This window comes from Panthera onca, chromosome D4 (genome assembly GCF_046562875.1).
Source record: "Panthera onca isolate mPanOnc1 chromosome D4, mPanOnc1 haplotype 2, whole genome shotgun sequence".
NCBI classification, from domain to species: domain Eukaryota; kingdom Metazoa; phylum Chordata; class Mammalia; order Carnivora; family Felidae; genus Panthera; species Panthera onca.
This window is the reverse complement of record NC_138351.1, coordinates 3,408,831-3,425,722: the sequence shown is the minus strand read 5'-3', so window position 1 is coordinate 3,425,722 and position 16,892 is coordinate 3,408,831. Positions and strand designations below refer to the sequence as shown.

Here is a 16,892-nt window from a genome sequence, read left to right as displayed (position 1 = left end):
AAAATATTTGCAAATGTAAAATGATGTCCCTCTTTCTCACTAAATTTTTTTATTTTTATTAAATTAGTTATTTTTGTTAAAAGATGTCATCTATTTTAGCACGTGATAGTTTATTATTCTTATTTATACATAAGTTAATATACATCCATTCCTTTAATTTTTAAAATGACAAATATCTATAGCCATAACCTGCACGAACAAAAATCGGTGGGACCCTCGATAATCTTCATGAACAGAAAACTGGCCTGACACCAAACCTTTGAGTACCACTCTCAGGAGGAGTACCAACTTTGAGTACTGCCCTTAGCAGGAGTAACGACAAAGTGATTTGTAGTGGGCTTGTTTTACCTGGCCCTGAGTGGGCGAGGTGTTGGGGGACAGGTGTGGTGGCTTCCCAGGGAGGCGACGGCCAGGCCCGACCTCTCCCAGAAGCCCCCTCTCCCGCACATTTCTGGTCAGGGCGCAGCAGACAGGCCCGCCTGCAGCAGCCGCGTGTCCCTCACTCACGGCCCTCGCCTGGTGGCTCACCCCACGGGCACCCACTGCTGCCCTCTCCCCCCACACCCCGTCAGCAGGCCTGACTCCTGTGCCAGAGGCGTGTGTCCAGCTTGCCGATGAAAGGCCCTGACCTCCAGCTGCACGTCCCATGAACTGCAGGCTCCAGCCCGACACAGAGACAGCCGCCTCGGCCCACAGCCCCACAGCCACACCGGTCCCCGTAACAGCCACTCCTTGGGCCACCCCAGGGCGGCAACCAGGACCCGGCTCAGGGCGGGAAGAAAAGCATGCACAGACACAGGAAGGCGTGGATGGAGGTCCCCCGGGAAGACAGGATGACCTCCTCACAGTGAGATTATGCCTTTTCGATTTGGGCTTCTGAAGTCGCCTATCCCTCCAAAGGCTGAGGGTCGCACGCGGGGCCGTGTCGCTCAGGAGAGGTGCGAGGCAGGACTCATTTGAAACCATGGCTCTGGCCTTCACGCCCGGAAACACGCCCGCTGGCGGGTCACGCAAGTTGGGGAGAGGGTGCTTGTGGGGTTGCTCTGGGCATCTGTGCAGGACACGCGGCCTCGGTGGGGAAGAAAGCTTCACGTGCACGTCTACGACGTCTATGCTCTGCCTTCCAGCCACTCCCTCCTTTGCTTTCACTTACCCTCCATGTGACCAGCACGGATTCTGTGGGCAAATGCATACACGTTTCTATTTGAGGAACGTACTAGTTACGTATCGCAGCATAACAACTTACCCCAGAACAGAGTGGCCGAAACCAGATGCTAGCAACTCACAAAGTCGTCTCTGAGAGTCAGGAGTCTTGGAAGGACTCAGCGGGGTCTCTTTGACTTAGGGTCTCTCGGCCAGGGCTGCGGTCTGGAATGTCTACTTCTAGGAAACAGCTACTCCGAAGTTCAATCAGATGGCTACCAGCCAGAGGCCTCATCATGTGGAATTCTCCACAGAATAGCAGATGGTGACAAGGTGGCTGGCTTTCCCAGAGTAAGTGATCACCAGTGATCTTTTATAGCCTAATCTCAAGTGATACGACATCACTCCTGCCACATCCTACTGGCCACATAGAACAATACACTATACAACCGTGTGATGACAAGCACGCAGGGCACGAATCCCACAAGGCGGGATCCCTGGGGACCATCACAGAGGCAGCTATTACAGGGAATCCATCACCTTATGGCCTGGGGAGAGACTGGACAGTGAGGGCATCATCTTCAAGCAAAACAAGTAATTACCCTTTATATTCACACATTAATGACTTCCTTCACTTGATTTTCATGGGAAAAATACTGTGACATCAGCAAGGGAATATTATCATTTCTATTTTGCAGATAAGGAAAATAAAGCAAAAGAGATCTTTGGCTTGCCCAAAGTCATCAGGCGACGATGCACCAACTGGGTCTAGAACTCTCAGCCGACTGGGTTTCCCCCTCTGCTTCCCCATCACAGAGCGAGGCAACAAGAGGCCAGGACACAGCCCCCTCCCACGGAAAAGGAAGAAGAATGGCCAGCAGGCAGCGGATAGAGAAGGAGAGCTCCTACACTGCAGTGAGCAGTTTTCAAACAATGCCCACTCTCCCTGCCCCAACAAGGGGAAAATGGTGCCATCTTTGACCACTTCATGTGTGCACACAAATATTGGACAGAATTTTCCCAATTTTGAATTTTTATCCTAAAAACTTTTCCTAAAATCTGCAACCTGGTGTCAACTGTCCAGCAAGAGCTGGCAGCAAATGACAGAAAAGCCAGACCCAGCGTGCCTGGGTGGCTCAGTCGGTTAAGCATCCAACTTCGGCTCAGGTCATGATCTCACAGCTTGTGAGTTCAAGCCCGGCGTTGGGCTCTGTGCTGATGGCTCAGAGCCTGGAGCCTGCTTCAGATTCATTCATTCATTCATTCATTCTCTCCCTCTCTCTCTCTCTCTCTCTCTCTCTCTCTCTCAAAAATAAATAAACATTAGAAAAAGAAAGAAAGAAAGAAACACCAGACCTAGCATGATATTTAGTCAAATGCCTTGTGAGTATTTTGTGATGTGCTTGAGATCACTCCATGTTATACAAATACATATTCCTGTATATTTGACTAAACACACTGGTGTTTCCAGCGGTTCCCCAAGGAGTCCAAGACCCTCCAGAGGTCCGCTTCTTGAACAAGGTCACTACCACTGAAGATGAGACCCAACCCAGCTTGACACCTCTCCTGCATAATAAGATGCTGGTCTGTGGCTTCCTTGAAAACATTGTTGGGAGAAATTTAAGACATTCTTCCCCAGAAGAATACATATTGGGGAAACATCTGCCCAGCACCCCCCCTCCCCAAGCCAGCTTAACTTTCTCTCCTCTCAGTGAGCCAATGAGGAAGGGGACGATCCTCTTGCCACCTGGGGATCCGTTAACTTCCTCTCTGAGGTGTCACGTGAGCCTGGCATCAGCAACCCCTACGGGCTATCAGCTCCTCCAGCACAGGAATCCTGCATCCTTAGCTCCACACAACAGCTAGGCATGGAAGTAACGCCTCGTTCGGAAGTCTCTGGAAGCCTGAGCCCACTTCCCAAGCTTTCTCATTACGGCCTTTCTCAGTCAGGATTCCACAATACAATTAGCCTACAGACACGTGGTCTGAAGGGACTATTTTCTCAATTTTCCCAAGAATTCTCCGTAGCTAGGGTCACTGTAGAAGGGGAAGAGGTAAAGCTAATTTACAGCGTATGTTGGTTGACTTGGGGAAATGGGCTTTATTCTAGCAAGCACCCTTGTTGAGAAGAGTCCACTGAGGTTTCCCAGCTAACCTGGCTTGTGGTAGGAGCCCACAGGGTGGGTGGGGGTCTCGGCTCTGCCTGGGAAGGACCATCGAGCCACACTCAAGCCCCACGGTGAGCACAAAACCTAAACTCCACAAGCACGGAAAGTGAATCCATGCTCGCCAAAGACTAGGGGTAAAGGGGTGGGGAGGACTGCATGTGGCCACAAGGGACTCTTCTGAGGCGGTGGAAATGTTCTAAAATTGGGTAATAGTGGTGATAGTTGCACAACTCTATAAATAAACTAAAACTCACTGGAGCATACAGTTAAAACGAGTGAAAATTTATGGTATGTGAATTCTATCTTAAAAAAGCATTGTAAAAAAGAATCTATTTACCCATAAATATCTACTGTAGGGACACTAAGCAAACAGATGTGAAAGGAAAGAGCTCAGGATGAAGTGAACCACAGACTGACTTAGCGCCAGAGTCACACCATTGCCAAGAACAAAGATGGTGAACACAGTCACGTAGTAAAGAGAGACTTTTTTAATGTTCCCTCTTCAGTGGTTTCCTCCCCACATCCTATAAACGTGTTCAATTAAAAACAAACAAAAAACTTCTCTCAAAACTACTCACCCTCCTAGGCACCGCATACCTACTTCCAGTCACGGCCAAGCTTCTCAACGTCTCTGTTTTCAATTCCTACTGATCCATGAGTTCATTTATGCAACAAGTATGTAGCAAACGTCTATCCTGTGACCAAACGTTTGCTCAGTACGTAAAGTAATAAAATACAGAACATATTCTCTCCTAAGAAACTCATTCCTGAGTGATGAAAGCAAAAATTGTTAGGGTAAGGAACTCCACAAATCCACATCTGCATAAAAATCAATGGAACAAAAAAGAGGCAGAATAAACTCCTTTGGAACTCTGGAATCTGCCCCAAACCTTGTGGTAACCTGGGGGACATTCATTCCAGAAAAATGCCTGAATATCTGTAAGCAACATTTCAACTTACCCTAGCCCCGCAGGGTAAGTACCGCAGGACTCAAATGAGTGTTAGCCTTTAAAATAACAGAGGGGCGGCTGGGTGGCTCAGTCAGTTGGGCAGCCGACTTCGTCTCAGGTCATGATCTTGCAGTCTGTGAGTTTGAGCCCCGCATCAGGCTCCATGCTGACGGCTCGGAGCCTGGAGCCTGCTTCAGATTCTGTGTCTCCCTCTGTCTCTGCCCCTTCCCCATTCGCATTCCGTCTCTCTCTTTCAAAGGTGAAAAAATCTTTTAAAAAGACAATAATTTTTTAAAAAATAAAATAAAATAACAGAGTACATCCTGGGATGGGCACCAGAGGGGCAGAATGGACCTTACTTGAAAAGAATTGCCATTATTTGATCTGTTTGGAGATTTCTTGGAAGACATGCTCAGAGGGCTTGGGTTTCTGGCCTAATGATAAAGCTGCTATCTGGGAGTCACTTGTTGAAAACCTTCCCAGGCATATGTTTTAGTCACTGGTGCATGAGGCAGTGGCTAATGGATCACAAATACAGCGGCCAAAACGGCAGGGCAGAAAGACTAGGGAATAAGGAGCTTTGGGGAATAAGGGCTGTGAAAAGCTCCCACACATTTCTGGGACTCTAGAAGACCACATGCACGCCCAAGGCTACATACAGGCTCAGGAGAGATTGTAAGCTCTCACCTGTGGCTGACCCTGAGGCTCTGGGAAAGCTAAGTGTTGAAGCTATGCCCCAACACCAGCCCCTCAGCAAACACTGGGAGTTGGGGGGATTGTTTGTTTTTTTGTCCTGGTCATTTAAAGAATCTCTGCTAAATCATTAGCTGACCACTAAGCTAACGGGGCAGACAGTTCAGTGGCCATACGTGACAAAGAATACAGATTTACAAAATTCATTCAGGAAAGTCACTAAACCAACAACCACTACCCACTACTACAATAAGAAGCAAGAACAACAAACCTGGGGAAGGGGGAGAGTGCAAAGCTGTCATGCTATAATATACAAAATGTAAAGTTTTCAACAAAAAATTATGAGGCATGCCAAGAAACAAGAAAGTATGGCCCATACACAGAGGGACAGGAATCAGTCAATAAGAACTCACTGAAAAAGTCCAGATGTTGGACCTACTATTACTAGCATAAAATCAGCTATTTTAAATATGCTCAAAGAGATAAAGGAAACACTGTGTGATAAAAACTAGAGTATGGGAATGATGGCCCATCAAATAAAGACTATCAATAAAGAGAAAGAAATTATGAAAAGAAGCCAACTGGAAATTCTGGAGCTAAAAAGTACGATAACTGAAATGAGAGATTCAGTAAAAGAGTTCCATAGCAGATTTGAATAGGCAAAAGAACGAATCCGTAAATTTGAAGATAAGAAAGACAATTAGGCATATCCAGTCTGAGGAACAGAAAAAAATGAAAGAATGAATACAAATTAACAAAACCTCAGCTATTTGGGGGACACCATCAGGCACACCAATATATGTTTATTGAGACTCAGAAGGAGGGGAAAGAGAGAGAGGTCAAAAGTTTATCGTGAGAAACAATAGCTGAAAATTTCCCAAATTTGATAAAAGACATGAATCTATCTACCAATTTGCTCGACAAGACCCAAACAGGATAAATTCAAAGACAGCCACACCAGATATACCATAAAACCAGAGACAGAGACTCCTGAAGCATGAGAGGACAGACTCATCACGGGTAAAACATCCTCAATAAGGAAGGTTAACAGCTGATGTATCATCAGAAAGCAGAAAGGCCATGGGATAGTGAGATAATGTACTCAAAGTACTGGAATTTAAACACTGAAAAGCAAGAATTCTGTATCCAGCCAAACTGTCCTTCAGAAGTGCAGGAGAAGATTTCTGGTTTCTGATGAACCTAGAAGCCATCATTCCTATCTTCACAAGAAGAAACTGAAAATCAACAACTATTCTTGGGCCCATCAGAGAATTGAGGTCATGGGGCAAAGCACTGCTCAAAAAGTTTGGGGAGATGGGCAGGAGCCATACCAGGTTCCCAAGATCGGAGAAAAATCACCTCCTGCTTATGGCAGGATGAAGAGAAAGTAGCAATTCTGAAACACATCCGGGTACCTGTACTTTTACAGCCTGTCCTGGGAAGAAACTATTTCACCAAAGCCTAACTTATTGGATTTTCCAAAGCCTATCACCTGGGGGAAAGAAAACACACAACCACAGCCACCTCTAGCCTTCCACAGAGGAATGGGAATACCCAAACTGTGGGGGTAAGCTTAGGAATCCCCTGGGCTTACACCAATGAGTTAACAAGGCATAAAGACATACAAAGTCATAAATGCTCACACCCGAGTTTGGGTAAACCAGATTGGCAGTCCAAGAATAGGGCAAAGACACCCCAAGAATAGGGAGGCACAAAGGTGCCAGGAATAGGGAGGTGCAAAGGCACCCCCAAATAGGGAGGGGGTGCTAAGCCCCCAAAAATAGAGAGAGAGAGAGAGGCAAAGGCCTGAAATAGAAACGGCACAAAGGTGCCCAATACACAGGAATAACAAGATTAGATATTCAGGGTGAAAGTACCCCAAATGTAGTACTATAGCAGAAAGCTGCTTTTATAGGAGAACAGGGCCAGGTTAGGTAAATTGGTGAATTGGACTTTGGACCACTGCGCTGCAGGCAAAGCAGCCCAGAGTGGAGATGGTTAACAAAAGAAAAGGTGGCTTATTAACCCTGAGGTTATTTCCCCTATCTGTCTCATCCCCTAGGCTGGCAAAGATAAACAGGCACAGTGCCTTCCGTCTGCTGTTAACAACCATCTACCCATCTGCCCGGCGCCTGGATTTGTTTCACATTGACCCAAACCCCAAACACTGTATATCTTCAAAATCCTCTTTCCCCCCTCATATCCACAAGTTAATGTTCCTAGTTTACTTGCCTCTTTGTACATGCCCATCACGTTTGCAAGACTTCTGATCTGAATAAATATGGAGCAAGGACCCTTATTCAGGGCTCTTGTCTTTTTCCCGGACATGAGCCATCTCTTGTTTTAATCCTGCATCTGCTCTTTTGCTAGACAAGAGAACTTTAGACTTAGAGTCTACGACACCAAATCAGTTACTTTTAGCCTGTCACATCTAAGAGGGTAAAAACCCAAGGAACACTTGTAGAAGTCATGGCCCAGGGGGGCACAGGCTCACTAAAAGACTGGGGTCTAGTCATAGGATTATAAAATGTTTCCCTTGTATAAGAACCAAAGAATACAATGGGAAGAATTGCATCTTTTAGATTTTATTTAAAAAGGGTCTCTAGGGGCCCCTGGGTGGCTCAATCGGTTGAGTGTCCAATTTTGGCTCAGGTCATGATCTCACGGCTCATGAGTGTGAGCCCCGCATCAGGCTCTGTGCTGACAGCTCACAGCCCGGAGCCTGCTTGAGATTCTGTGTCTCCCTCTCCCTCTGCTCCTCCCCCACTTGCACTTTCTCTCTCCCAAAAATAAATAAACGTTTTAAAAATAATAATAAATTAAAAATAAATAAATATACAAATAAAGAGTCTCTAGGGAAACCAAAATACACAGGGGAGACAACAACAAGGACACAGAGGAACCATCAGCCTCTCACAGCTACAGCCACAGCACCCAGGAAGCACAGCCTGGCTCCAAGTCAGATAAGCTCCACACCAAACGCCCATTTACTGCAATTCCTTTCACCTGGGAAAACATGTCCAGCTTTCCACAAAAAATTACAAGGCACACGAAAGAGCAAAACAGAGCAGGTGTCAGAACCAGACTCAGATGTGGAAGAGATGTTGGAACGAGCAGACTGGGAGTTCAAAACCACAGCTGATGCATGTAGAGTTCTAATGAAAATGGTGAACAACAAGCAAGAACAAATGGGCAATGAAAGTAGAGACGAAAACTATAAGAAAGAGTTTTTTTAAAATAGTAGAAATCAAAAACACTATAAAAACAGTTAATCCACAGATCAGGGTGGCTAATGAAGGAGGAGACAACAATAAACTTGAAGAAATGCCAATAGGGAGTTCCAAAACTGCAATGCAAAAAGGAAAAAAAAAAAAACCTAATAACAGGATGGAATGGCCTATCCAAGATCTGTGGGATAATTACAAGAGGTAAACCATACCTGTGATGGAAACACCAGAAGAGGAGAACGGGAGCAAGGAAGAACAGAAAAAATACTGAAGCCTTGGTGACAGAATTCTCCAAAATTAAGGACAGACACCAAACCACAAATCCAGAAAGCTAACAGTCCATCAAGCAGGATATATACCTTAAAAAATCGACACCTAGGCATATCATATTCAAACTGCAGAAAGTCAAAGACAAAGAAAAAATCTTGGAAGAAGCTGAAAGGAGGTGGGGGAACACCTTACACACAGAAAAGCAAGAGAAAGAATGACACTGGACTTCCCTTCAGAAACCATGCAAGCGATAGAGAGGAGTAAAATATTTAAAGGGTTAAAGAAAAAACACACCAACCTAGAATTCTGTATTCAGCAAAACTATCCTTCAAAAATAAAGGAGAAATAAGGATCTTCTCAGACAAACAAAACTTGAGGGAATTTGGTAGCAATAGACCTGCCTTGCAAGAAGCATTAAAAGAGGATCATCAGAAAAAAAGAAAAATATAGGTCAGAAGCTCAGATCTACATAAAGAAAGGAAGAGTGTTACAGAAAATATAAATGAAGGTAAAAATATAATATTTTATTTTTCTTATTCTTAATTGATGTAAGAGAGTACAGTTTGTTCAAAATAATGATAGCAGCACCAAATTTGGTGACTATAGTTTGCTGCTCAGTGAAATGAATGGCAGAAATGTTATAAAGGATGGGGGGAGGGGGTGGAAGACTCCGTGTAAGATCCTTGCACTACTCATGAAATAGCAGTCTTATCTGACAGTCGATGTGGCTTAGTTGTAAACGTATATTGAAAACTCAAGGGCAACCACTAAGAAAAGTAATAAAAGAAGAACAATTGATATGCTGAGAAGGACAATTAAATCATATAAGTGTTCCATTAAAACTAGAGAATGCAGGAAAAAAGTGGAAGACAAAGGAACAAAGAGCAAAAGCAACAAATGAAAACAAATATGGTCAATATTAATCAAACTATATAAATTATCCTTTCTAAAAAAATTTTTTAACGTTTGTTTTTGAGAAAGAGAGAGACAGAGTGTGGGGGAGGGGTGGCAGGGGCAGAGAGAGAGGAAGACACAGAATGTGAAGCAGGTTCCAGGCTCCGAGCTGTCAGCACAGAGCCCGATGCAGGGCTTGAACCCATGAACCGGGAGATCATGACCTGAGCCAAAGTCGGACTCTCAACCAACTGAGCCACCCAGGTGCCCCATAAATTACTCTTTTAAACATCAACGGTCAAGACATACAAAAAAAAAATACAGAGGCTATTGAATTGGATTAAAAAATAAGGCCCAACTACATGCTGTCTACAAGAAACCTATTCTAAATACAAAGACACAGATAAAATAAAAGTGAAGGGGTGGATAAAGATAAACCATGCTAACACTCACCGAAAGAAAACTGGAGTAGTAATAATTTCAGACAAAGCAGACATCAGAGCAAGTCAAATTATCAGGATAAAGAAGGGCATTCATTCTATGATGACCAAGTGGTCAATTCTCCAAGAAGACACAATAATCTTTAATGTGTGTGTACCTAAAAACAGAGAGTCAAAATACATGAAGCAGAAACTAATAGAACTAAAATAAATGAATGAGTCCACTATTGATTTTTGAGACACCTGCATGCCGCTGTCAGTAATGGACAGATCAGTGGGCAAAAAACCAATGAGGACATGGTTGAACTGAACAACACCATCAATCAACTGTATCTAACTGACATTTAAAGAATTCTTTACCAACAGCAGAATATATATCCCTCTCAGGCTCACATAGAACATGCACCAAGACAGACCACATTCTGAGTCATGAAACACACACGTTTGCTTTCTGACCGCAGTGGAACAAACTAGAAATCAGTAACAGAAGGAGAGCTGGAAAATCCCCAAATGCTTGGTGATGAAAAAACTCAGTGACACATGGGTCATAGCAGTGTCAAGACAAATTCTTTTTAATATTTTCAACTAGGTAAAATACAACTTATCAAAATTTGTAGGATGTAGGGAAAATAGTGCTTGGAGGAAAGTTTATATTGTTGAAAGCATACGCTAGAAAAGATGAAAGTTCTAAATCAATCATCTAAGCTTCCACCTTAGAAAACTGGAAAGAGAAGAGAAAATTAAATCCAAAGTAATAAAGAAGAAGAGGAATTACAAAATTACAGCAAAAATTTATGAAATTGAACAGAGACAATCAACAAAGAAAGTCAACGAAACCAAAAGCTGGTTGTTGTTTTTTTTTAAATACCTAATACTTTTTTAAAAATTTATTTTTGAGAAAGGGAGAGACAGAGCGCAAGCAAGGGAGGGGCAGAGAGCGAGAGAGTGGAGGCACAGAATCCGAAGCAGGTTCCAGGCTCCGAGCTGTTGGCACAGAACCTGACGTGGGGCTTGAACTCACAAGCTGTGAGATCATGACCTGAGCTGAAGTTGGACACTTAACCGACTGAGCCACCCAGGTGCTCCAAAAGCTAATTCTTTGAAAAGATTGATAAAATTGACAAACTTCTAGCCAAGCTACTTAAAAAAAAAAAAAGCAAAGACACAAATTACTATTATCAAAAATAAAAGAAGGGCCACCACTACTGATCCTGTGGACGTTAAAAGGATGACAAAGGAATACTATAAACAACTCTATGGCCCTGAATTTAATCTCCCATATAAATGCATCAAATTCCTTAAAAGACAATTTATAAAACTCACACAAGAAAAACAGACAGGCACTGAAGCCCCGCCCCCTGCCACCCCAGCTGCCCATAAGCAAAAGACGGCTGTGCCTCCCGTGTATGCACGTCTTGGCAAATCTGCCAGGATCGTCTTCACCAAGGGCTATGGATTTACCTTTAAAAAAAAAAAAAAAACAGATCTGAAAACAAAATCTGAGAATGGTCTGGAATCTACTGGCTCAGGCTCAGCCAACCCTGAGGCCACCGAAGTGACAGGCAATCTGGAAACCAAGTACAGATGGACTAAATATGGTCTGACATTTGTGGAGAGATGGAATCTGACCACACGCTAGGCACCAACATTACTGTGGGAGATCACCTACACTGGGCGGAGGCGGTGGAGATGATAAATTTGAGGCAGGATACAGGCAGGAGCACATCAGCCTGGATTTCGACATCACCAGGCCTTCAATCCAGGGTGCTGTGTGCTGAGTTACCAGGGTTGGCTGGCTGGCCATAAGACAAATCTTGAGACCATAAATTCCCAAGAGACCCAGAGAAACTTTGCAGTTGGCTACAGGACTGAAGAATTCCAGCCTCGCATCAATGTTAATGACAGGACAGGGTCTGGAGGCTCTGTTTGCCAGAAGGTGAACAAGAAGTTGGAAAAGTCTGCCAGTCTCAGTTGGACAGCAGGAAACAGTGACACTCACTTTGGAATACCAGCCAAGTATCAGATCGACCCTGAAACCTGCTTCCTGGCGAAAGGGAATGGCTCCAGCCTGATGGGTCCAGGGTACATCCAGATTGTGAAGCCGGGTATCAAACCAATGTCGTCAGCTCTGCCAGACAGCAAGAACATCAATGCCAGGGCCACCAGCTTGGTCTGGGACTGGAACTTCCAGCATAAATGAATACCATACAATTGTTTGATTTAAAATTATTTTGCAGCATAGCTAACTTCGGAACTTAGCGTGCCTTTCAATATTGCACATCTGGATGCGATTTTGCTGAACACCATGTTAGACCTCCAAGTTAAAGATGATTCAGCTTGAAGGTGTTACCATTTCAAAGGTACATAAGAAATCTGATTCCAAAAACATCCTTTCACCTGTAGTCTTAGGGGGAACTCACAAAGTACAAAGGCACTTTGTAAATCCATATCGAGTACATGAATGAAATTGTGACTTTCTGAGACTTAAACCTGGGTTTCCCGCCCTGAATGAGGAGAGGCTCCTTGTTTGATGCTGTGCACAAACTCATCTGAAAGGGGTTTCTAGGAAGAATCTTCATGACCTCTTTCTACCCTACTCCACCACGTCCTTGACACCAAAGCAGTCTGTGGGGTACAGTCAAGTTTCTTCTATGCCATTTTGGGATAGAGAGGGTGGGTGCGATGAAGGCGACGATTCAGGACTTAATCCTCTCTCTTGCTGGTTTGCTGCCCTCACCCCAAGAGCTCCAACTGCAAGCTGGGAAGAGTGTCTGTCACTGCAGTCACATGGTGACAATCCCTGGGATCTAAATCTGACTTCCGCTGCACGGTCACCACTCGGCAGTTTAGAAGCTTATTGGTTTCATTGTCGTCTTCCCTTTTGTTTGGAGTTAGACTCCCCTTCAAATGTTTTAATTATCATCACTTAAAATAAAACTTGAATAAAATATTGAAACAGAAGGAGAGCCTCAGGATGATCGCTGTCACTGCTCCCATTCAACATAGTACTAGAAGTCCCGTCTAGAGCAATCTGGTAAGACAAAGAAGTCAAAGGCATTCCAATTGGAAAGGACGATGTAAAAATGTCACTATTTGCAAATGATATGATCTTATATATTGAAAACCCCAAAGACTCAACTAAAAAACTATTCAATCTAATCAATGCATTCAGTGAAGCTGCAGGATGTAAAATCAATACACAGAAACAAGTTGCATTTCAATATACTGACAAAGAAATAGCTGAAAAAAATAGAGAAAACTATCCCATTTACAATCGCATTAAAAACAATGAAATACCTAGGAATAAACTTAACCAAGGAAGTGAAAGATCCTTACAAGAAAACTACAAGGCGCGGTTGAAAGAAATAAAAGAAGACATAAACAAATGGCTCATGGATTGGAAGAGTTAATATTATTAAAAGTCCATGCTACCCAAAGCCAGCTGTAAGTTCAGTGCCATCCCTATCAAATCGCCAAGGAATTTTTCACAGGAATAGAATAAACAATCTTAAAATTGGTATCGAACCACAAAAGGCCCCAAATAGCCAAAGCCATCATGAGAAAGAACAAAGGTGGAAGCATCACGCTCCCTGATTTCACACTACACTACAAAGCTGTAGTAATTAAAGCAATATGGTACTGGCACAAAAGCAGATGCACAGATACACAGAGCAGAACAGACAGCTCAGAATTAAACTGCGTGTACGGTTAGTTAGTACTTGATAAGCCCCAAGAACATCCAATGGGGAAAGAACAGTCTCTTCAACAAACGGTGTTGGGAAAACTGGTTAACTACATGGAGAAAAATGAAATTGGACCCCTATCTTACAATACTCACAAAAATTAACTCAAAATGGACCAGAAACTTAAATGGAAGACCTAATACTATAAAATTCCTAGAAAAAACATACACAAGCTCATTGACATTGGTCTTGGCAGTGATTTTTTTTGACATGACTCCAAATGGACAAACAACTAAGGACTAAATCAACAAGGGGGCTACATCAAACCTAAATGCTTCTGCACTACAAAAGAAACAACAAAATAAAAAGGTAACCTAAACAATGGGAGAGAATATTTGCAAACCATGGATCAGATAAGAGGTTAAGATTCAACATTTACAAAGAACTCATACAACTCAATAACAAGAAAAGCCAACAATCCGATTCAACCATGAGCAGACGAGCTAAATGGGCATTTTTTGAAGAAGACATCTAGACGGCCAACAGGTACGTGGAAAGATGCTCAACATCACTCACCATTAGGGAAATGCAAATCAAAACCACAACGAGATGTCACCTTATGCCTGTCAGAATCGCTATCAAGAAAACAAGAGATACCAAGTATCGGTGAGGATGCAGAGAAAAGGGAGCACTTGTTCACTGCTACCTGCATTGTAAACTGGCCCAGCCACTTTAGAGAACAGTATGGAGGTTCCTCAAGAAATTAACAATAGAATTACCACACAGCTCAGCAATCCCACTTGTGGGTATGTACCCAAAGGAAATGACAACAGGTTATGAAAGCTGTATCTGCACTCCCATGTTGATGGCAGAATTATTGACAGTAGCCAAGGTACAGAAACAACATAAGTTCCAAGGATGGGTGAATGGATAAAGAAGACACAGACACACACACACACACACACACACACACACACACACACACACACACACAAATGGACTACTACTCAGCCGTAAGAAAAAAATCATATCCTGCCATTTGCAACAACAGGGATGGATCCTGAGGACATTATGTTAAGTGAGGTAAGTCGTACAGACAAAAACAAATACTATATGATATTCCTTAAATGTGGGACCTAAAACAAACAACCGAACTTGAGAAGACAGTGGATGTGGTTGGTGGTTACAAAGGTTGGGGGTGGGAAATGGCAGAGGTGTTGTCTGAAGGTTGTTCGAGGGTGCATACTTGCAGCCTGTAGATAAATCAGCCCTGAAGATGTAATTAATACACAGTACAGGGATCACAGACTCCCCCCCCCCAAAAAAAACCCCCCACAATTATAAAAATTAAACTTGCTAAGAAACTAGATCTTAAGTGTTCCCATCACTAGAAGAAATGGAAATTACGCGAGGCAGGAGAGGTGTTAGCTAGTGCTCCAGTGGCCATCATATTGCCCTATGAATGCATCACATCAGTATGCTGTAACCTTAAACTTACATAATGTTATAGGTCACTTACATCTCAATTCAAAAAAATAGGAAGAGAGATCTTCCATTCTCTCTCCCTCCTCTCCCTAGCCACCTCCCCCTCTCCTCCTTCTTCTCCCCCTTCCTCCCTCCCTTCCTCCTCTCCCTTGCTCCCTCCCCTTCCTCTCCCCCTCTCCCTCCTTCACACATGCACCAATGAAAGGCCGTGTGAGCACAGAGGATTTGACCATCTGCATTCAAGCCCGGAATAGACCTCTCACCAGACAGAACGTGAGCACATGCTCTGGTTCTCCTCCCGCCTGTCAGGCGTATCCACTCAGTCTCCTCCCTGAGTCCACTTTGCCTGCCCTTGGGGAGGGGTCCTGTTCTCCCTCGCTAATGTCTCCTTGGACCCAGCTGTGCACTCCTTGGCTGCACTCCACCTCTTGTACTTCTCTCCCTTGCTCTCCAGAGCCGTGTGTCCCTCTGCCCACAGGGCAGTGCGCACGGGACACTCCCAGGCTGTTCAGGTTCCACGCAGCTGATGTCGGATTCCTCGTCTTCCACCGCACAGCTCATGCTCTGCCCACGCTTCCGATATGCGTAACAGAAAAACTGCAAACCTAGCAGTAAGACGTCCAACCCCAGGATCCAAAGCACAACACCGGACACCTCTGCGGCCCTCACCCTCTGCCTCAACGCTCAGTATTCAAAGGGCCACTAAATCCTGTGGATTAGCCTCCTGATGCGGCCCTTCCCTAGTGCGAATCTTCATCGTCTCTTTCCTGGGCTTTTACTGTAGCTCCTAAATGGATTTCCCCCTTTTTTCTCCTTTCAGTTCACCCTCCACATTGCAACAGAAGTGACCTTTCCAAAATGAACGTGGTCTTGTTAGTCCAAATACTACCACTCAAGACATGCGCATACACGTGCGCACACACACACACACACAGAAGTAATGCCAAGTGCATTACTTCGGTGTTTAAACATTGCTGAATACTGGAAGGCTAAAAATGGATGCTCCCCTTACCTGCCAGGCAGTGCCTTCTTCCAGACCCAGTGAAAATACCTCACTTTTTGTAAAAACTTCCCTTAACATTTCTCTTAAAGCCCCACAGACATGATGACACCTCTTCTTGTGCCCTAACCTACACACACACACACACACACACACACACACCCCTTACCTCTTACCCCAACCAACCCCTAAGCTATCAACATCTCCCTCAAACTCCAAGGCCCTCGAAGGATGGGCTGTGGTGTTGGTTCCTGTATCCCCGGTGCATTCATCACTGACATGTAGTGGATAAGAACTCAAGAGATGTTTTCACTTTATTTTATTGATTGATTGATTGATTTAATGTTTATTTATTTCTTTTTGAGAGGGACAGAGCATGAGCAGGCGAGGGGCAGAGACAGGAGAGAGACTCCCAAGCAGGCTCTGCATGGTCAACACAGAGCCGGATGCAGGAGTCAAACTCACAAACTGTGAGATCATGACCTGAACCAAAATCAAGAGTCAGACGCACAACTCACTGAGCTCCCAGGAACCCTAAAAATACATTTTTATCACACATACACATGAAGATATGTTTGTATTACCAGCAAAAGTTTCACTTAAAAGCATATACTCTTTTTTTATTTTTTTTAATGCTTATTTATTATTTTTGAGAGAGTGAACGAGACAGAGTGCAAGTGGAGAACGGCAGAGATAGGAAGACACAGAATCCGAAGCAAGCTCCAGGCTCCAAGCTGTCAGCACAGAGCCCGACATGGGGCTCAAACTCATCAACCATGAGATCATGACCTGAGCCCAAGTTGGATGCTTAACTGACTGAGCCACCCAAGTGCCCTGATATTTTCACTTTAGAACTAGGAGAAAATAAGAAAATATCTAAGTTTTGGGAAAGGCTAAAAGATCATCTTCAACTTGAAAAATGGACGCTGGGGAGGGATT

At 44.0% G+C, this 16,892-nt stretch overlaps 1 pseudogene; it reads left to right on the top strand.

Annotated features, from left to right (window-relative positions):
* Positions 1–11,191: 11,191 nt before the first annotated feature.
* Positions 11,192–11,981, top strand: LOC132663425 (non-selective voltage-gated ion channel VDAC1-like; annotated as a pseudogene).
* Positions 11,982–16,892: the final 4,911 nt, after the last annotated feature.